Source organism: Gallinula chloropus (genome assembly GCF_964237585.1).
Source record: "Gallinula chloropus genome assembly, contig: HAP1_SCAFFOLD_37, whole genome shotgun sequence".
In the NCBI taxonomy this organism is placed as follows: Eukaryota; Metazoa; Chordata; class Aves; order Gruiformes; family Rallidae; genus Gallinula; species Gallinula chloropus.
In genome coordinates, this window is record NW_028168691.1 from 242,207 (window position 1) to 248,144 (window position 5,938).

A 5,938-nucleotide genomic window follows, 5' to 3' on the forward strand; every position below is an offset into this window, starting at 1 on the left:
TCTTTCTCCGTCGTTGTTGTCTTTCTCAGTCGTTGTCTGCTTCGTTGTCGTCTTTCTCCGTCGTTGTCGTCTTTCTCCGTCGTTGTCTGCTTCGTTGTCGTCTTTCTCCGTCGTTGTCGTTATTCTCCGTCGTTGTCGTCTTTCTCCGTCGTTGTCTGCATCGTTGTCGTCTTTCTCCGTCGTTGACGTCTTTCTCCGTCGTTGTCTGCTTCGTTGTCGTCTTTCTCCGTCGTTGTCGTCTTTCTCCGTCGTTGTCTGCTTCGTTGTCGTCTTTCTCCGTCGTTGTCGTCTTTCTCCGTCGTTGTCGTCTTTCTCCGTCGTTGTCTGCTTCGTTGTCGTCTTTCTCCGTCGTTGTCGTCTTTCTCCGTCGTTGTCATCTTTCTCCGTCGTTGTCTGCTTCGTTGTCGTCTTTCTCCGTCGTTGTCGTCTTTCTCCATAGTTGTCTGCTTCGTTGTCGTATTTCTCCGTCGTTGTCTGCTTTTTTTTCGTCTTTCTCCGTCGTTGTCTGCTTCGTGGTCGTCTTTCTCCGTCGTTGCCTGCTTCGTTGTCGTCTTTCTCCGTCGTTGTCGTCTTTCTCCTTCGTTGCCTGCTTCGTTGTCGTCTTTCTCCGTCGTTGTCGTCTTTCTCCGTCGTTGTCTGCTTCGTTGTCGTATTTCTCCGTCGTTGTCGTCTTTCTCCGTCGTTGTCTGCTTCGTTGTCGTCTTTCTCTGTCGTAGTCTGCTTCGTTGTCGTATTTCTCCGTCGTTGTCGTCTTTCTCCGTCGTTGTCTGCTTCGTTGTCGTCTTTCTCCGTCGTTGTCGTCTTTCTCCGTCGTTGTCGGCTTCGTTGTCGTCTTTCTCCGTCGTTGTCTGCTTCGTTGTCGTCTATCTCCGTCGTTGTCTGCTTCGTTGTCGTCTTTCTCGGTCGTTGTCTGCGTCGTTGTCGTCTTTCTCCATCGTTGTCTGCTTCGTTGTCGTCTTTCTCCGTCGTTGTCTTCTTCGTTGTCGTCTGTCTCCGTCCTTGTAGACTTTCTCTGTCGTTGTCGTCTTTCTCCGTCGTAGTCTGCTTCGTTGTCGTCTTTCTCCGTCGTTGTCTGCTTCGTTGTCGTCTATCTCCGTCGTTGTCGTCTTTCTCCGTCGTTGTCTGCTTCGTTGTCGTCTATCTCCGTCGTTGTCTGCTTCGTTGTCGTCTTTCTCCGTCGTTGTCGTCTTTCTCCATCGTTGTCTGCTTCGTTGTCGTCTTTCTCCGTCGTTGTCGTCTTTCTCCATCGTTGTCTGCTTCGTTGTCCTCTATCTCTGTAGTTGTCTGCTTCGTTGTCGTATTTCTCCGTCGTTGTTGTCTTTCTCCGTCGTTGTCGTCTTTCTCCGTCGTTGTCTGCTTCGTTGTCGTCTTTCTCCGTCGTTGTTGTATTTCTTCGTCGTTGTCTGCTTCGTTGTCGTCTTTCTCCGTCGTTGTCGTCTTTCTCCGTCGTTGTCTGCTTCTTTGTCGTCTTTCTCCGTCGGTGTCGTTATTCTCCGTCGTTGTCGTATTTCTCCTTCGTTGTCTGCTTCGTTGTCGTCTTTCTCTGTCGTTGTCGTCTTTCTCCGTCGTTGTCTGCTTCGTTGTCATCTTTCTCCGTCGTTGTCGTCTTTCTCCGTCGTTGTCTCCATCGTTGTCGTCTTTCTCCGTCGTTGTCTGCATCGTGGTCGTCTTTCTCCATTGTTGCCTGCTTCGTTGTCGTCTTTCTCCGTCGTTGTCGTCTTTCTCCGTCGTTGTCGTCTTTCTCCGTCGTTGTCTGCTTCGTTGTCGTCTTTCTCCGTCGTTGTCGTCTTTCTCCGTCGTTGTCTGCTTCGTTGTCGTCTTTCTCCGTCGTTGTCGTTATTCTCCGTCGTTGTCGTCTTTCTCCTTCGTTGTCTGCTTCGTTGTCGTCTTTCTCTGTCGTTGTCGTCTTTCTCCGTCGTTGTCTGCTTTGTTGTCGTCTTTCTCCGTCGTTGTCGTCTTTCTGCGTCGTTGTCTGCATCGTTGTCGTCTTTCTCCGTCGTTGTCTGCATCGTGGTCGTCTTTCTCCATTGTTGCCTGCTTCGTTGTCGTCTTTCTCCGTCGTTGTCGTCTTTCTCCGTCGTTGTCGTCTTTCTCCGTCGTTGTCTGCTTCCTTGTCGTCTTTCTCCGTCGTTGTCGTCTTTCTCCGTCGTTGTCTGCTTCGTTGTCGTCTTTCTCCGTCGTTGTCGTTTTTCTCCGTCGTTGTTGTCTTTCTACTTCGTTGTCGTCTTTCTCTGTCGTTGTCTGATTCGTTGTCATCTTTCTCCGTCGTTGTCGTCTTTCTCCGTCGTTGTCTGCTTCGTTGTCGTCTTTCTCCGTCGTTGTCGTCTTTCTCTGTCGTTGTCGTCTTTCTCCGTCGTTGTCTGGTTCGTTGTCGTCTTTCTCCGTCGTTGTCGTCTTTCTCCGTCGTTTTCTGCTTCGTTGTCGTCTATCTCCATCGTTGTCTGCTTCGTTGTCATCTTTCTCCGTCTTTGTCGTCTTTCTCCGTCGTTGTCTGCTTCGTTGTCGTCTTTCTCCGTCGTTGTCGTCTTTCTCCGTCGTTGTCTACTTCGTTGTCGTCTTTCTCCGTCATTGTCTGCTTCGTTGTCGTCGTTCTCCGTTGTTGTCTGCTTCGTTGTCGTCTATCTCCGTAGTTGTCTGCTTCTTTGTCGTCTTTCTCCGTCGTTGTCGTCTTTCTCCTTCGTTGTCGTCTTTCTCCGTCGTTGTCTGCTTCGTTGTCGTCTTTCTCCGTCGTTGTTGTCTTTCTCAGTCGTTGTCTGCTTCGTTGTCGTCTATCTCCGTCGTTGTCGTCTTTCTCCGTCGTTGTCTGCTTCGTTGTCGTCTTTCTCCGTCGTTGTCGTTATTCTCCGTCGTTGTCGTCTTTCTCCGTCGTTGTCTGCATCGTTGTCGTCTTTCTCCGTCGTTGACGTCTTTCTCCGTCGTTGTCTGCTTCGTTGTCGTCTTTCTCCGTCGTTGTCGTCTTTCTCCGTCGTTGTCTGCTTCGTTGTCGTCTTTCTCCGTCGTTGTCATCTTTCTCCGTCGTTGTCGTCTTTCTCCGTCGTTGTCTGCTTCGTTGTCGTCTTTCTCCGTCGTTGTCGTCTTTCTCCGTCGTTGTCTGCTTCTTTGTCGTCTTTCTCCGTCGGTGTCGTTATTCTCCGTCGTTGTCGTATTTCTCCTTCGTTGTCTGCTTCGTTGTCGTCTTTCTCTGTCGTTGTCGTCTTTCTCCGTCGTTGTCTGCTTCGTTGTCATCTTTCTCCGTCGTTGTCGTCTTTCTCCGTCGTTGTCTCCATCGTTGTCGTCTTTCTCCGTCGTTGTCTGCATCGTGGTCGTCTTTCTCCATTGTTGCCTGCTTCGTTGTCGTCTTTCTCCGTCGTTGTCGTCTTTCTCCGTCGTTGTCGTCTTTCTCCGTCGTTGTCTGCTTCGTTGTCGTCTTTCTCCGTCGTTGTCGTCTTTCTCCGTCGTTGTCTGCTTCGTTGTCGTCTTTCTCCGTCGTTGTCGTTATTCTCCGTCGTTGTCGTCTTTCTCCTTCGTTGTCTGCTTCGTTGTCGTCTTTCTCTGTCGTTGTCGTCTTTCTCCGTCGTTGTCTGCTTTGTTGTCGTCTTTCTCCGTCGTTGTCGTCTTTCTGCGTCGTTGTCTGCATCGTTGTCGTCTTTCTCCGTCGTTGTCTGCATCGTGGTCGTCTTTCTCCATTGTTGCCTGCTTCGTTGTCGTCTTTCTCCGTCGTTGTCGTCTTTCTCCGTCGTTGTCGTCTTTCTCCGTCGTTGTCTGCTTCCTTGTCGTCTTTCTCCGTCGTTGTCGTCTTTCTCCGTCGTTGTCTGCTTCGTTGTCGTCTTTCTCCGTCGTTGTCGTTTTTCTCCGTCGTTGTTGTCTTTCTACTTCGTTGTCGTCTTTCTCTGTCGTTGTCTGATTCGTTGTCATCTTTCTCCGTCGTTGTCGTCTTTCTCCGTCGTTGTCTGCTTCGTTGTCGTCTTTCTCCGTCGTTGTCGTCTTTCTCTGTCGTTGTCGTCTTTCTCCGTCGTTGTCTGGTTCGTTGTCGTCTTTCTCCGTCGTTGTCGTCTTTCTCCGTCGTTGTCTGCTTCGTTGTCGTCTATCTCCGTCGTTGTCTGCTTCGTTGTCATCTTTCTCCGTCTTTGTCGTCTTTCTCCGTCGTTGTCTGCTTCGTTGTCGTCTTTCTCCGTCGTTGTCGTCTTTCTCCGTCGTTGTCTACTTCGTTGTCGTCTTTCTCCGTCATTGTCTGCTTCGTTGTCGTCGTTCTCCGTTGTTGTCTGCTTCGTTGTCGTCTATCTCCGTAGTTGTCTGCTTCTTTGTCGTCTTTCTCCGTCGTTGTCGTCTTTCTCCTTCGTTGTCGTCTTTCTCCGTCGTTGTCTGCTTCGTTGTCGTCTTTCTCCGTCGTTGTTGTCTTTCTCAGTCGTTGTCTGCTTCGTTGTCGTCTATCTCCGTCGTTGTCGTCTTTCTCCGTCGTTGTCTGCTTCGTTGTCGTCTTTCTCCGTCGTTGTCGTTATTCTCCGTCGTTGTCGTCTTTCTCCGTCGTTGTCTGCATCGTTGTCGTCTTTCTCCGTCGTTGACGTCTTTCTCCGTCGTTGTCTGCTTCGTTGTCGTCTTTCTCCGTCGTTGTCGTCTTTCTCCGTCGTTGTCTGCTTCGTTGTCGTCTTTCTCCGTCGTTGTCATCTTTCTCCGTCGTTGTCGTCTTTCTCCGTCGTTGTCTGCTTCGTTGTCGTCTTTCTCCGTCGTTGTCGTCTTTCTCCGTCGTTGTCGTCTTTCTCCGTCGTTGTCTGCTTCGTTGTCGTCTTTCTCCGTCGTTGTCGTCTTTCTCCATAGTTGTCTGCTTTGTTGTCGTATTTCTCCGTCGTTGTCTGCTTCGTTGTCGTCTTTCTCCGTCATTGTCTGCTTCGTGGTCGTCTTTCTCCGTCGTTGCCTGCTTCGTTGTCGTCTTTCTCCGTCGTTGTCGTCTTTCTCCGTCGTTGTCTGCTTCGTTGTCGTCTTTCTCCGTCGTTGTCGTCTTTCTCCGTCGTTGTCGTCTTTCTCCGTCGTTGTCTGGTTCGTTGTCGAATTTCTCCGTCGTTGTCGTCTTTCTCCGTCGATGTCTGCATCGTTGTCGTCTATCTCCGTCGTTGTCTGCTTTGTTGTCATCTTTCTCCGTCGTTGTAGTCTTTCTCCGTCGTTGTCTGCTACGTTGTCGTCTTTCTCCGTCGGTGTCGTCTTTCTCCGTCGTTGTCGTCTTTCTCCGTCGTTGTCTGCTTCGTTGTCGTATTTCTCCATCTTTGTCGTCTTTCTCCGTCGTTGTCTTCTTCGTTGTCGTCTTTCTCCGTCGTAGTCTGCTTCGTTGTCGTATTTCTCCGTCGTTGTCGTGTTTCTCCGTCGTTGTCTGCTTCGTTGTCGTCTTTCTCCGTCGTTGTCGTCTTTCTCCGTCGTTGTATGCGTCGTTGTCGTCTTTCTCCGTCGTTGTCTGCTTCGTTGTCGTCTTTCTCCGTCGTTGTCTGCGTCGTTGTCGTCTTTCTCCGTCGTTGTCTGCTTCGTTGTCTTCTTTCTCCGTCGTTGTCTTCTTCGTTGTCGTCTTTCTCCGTCGTTGTCTTCTTCGTTGTCGTTTATCTCCGTCCTTGTAGACTTTCTCTGTCGTTGTCGTCTTTCTCCGTCGTAGTCTGCTTCGTTGTCGTCTTTCTCCGTCGTTGTCTGCTTCGTTGTCGTCTATCTCCGTCGTTGTCGTCTTTCTCCGTCGTTGTCTGCTTCGTTGTCGTCTTTCTCCGTCGTTGTCTGCTTCGTTGTCGTCTTTCTCCGTCGTTGTTGTCTTTCTCCGTCGTTGACTGCTTCGTTGTCGTATTTCTCCGTCGTTGTCGTGTTTCTCCGTCGTTGTCTGCTTCGTTGTCGTCTTTCTCCGTCGTTGTCGTCTTTCTCCGTCGTTGTATGCGTCGTTGTCGTCTTTCTCCGTCGTTGTCTGCTTCGTTGTCGTCTTTCTCCGTCGTTG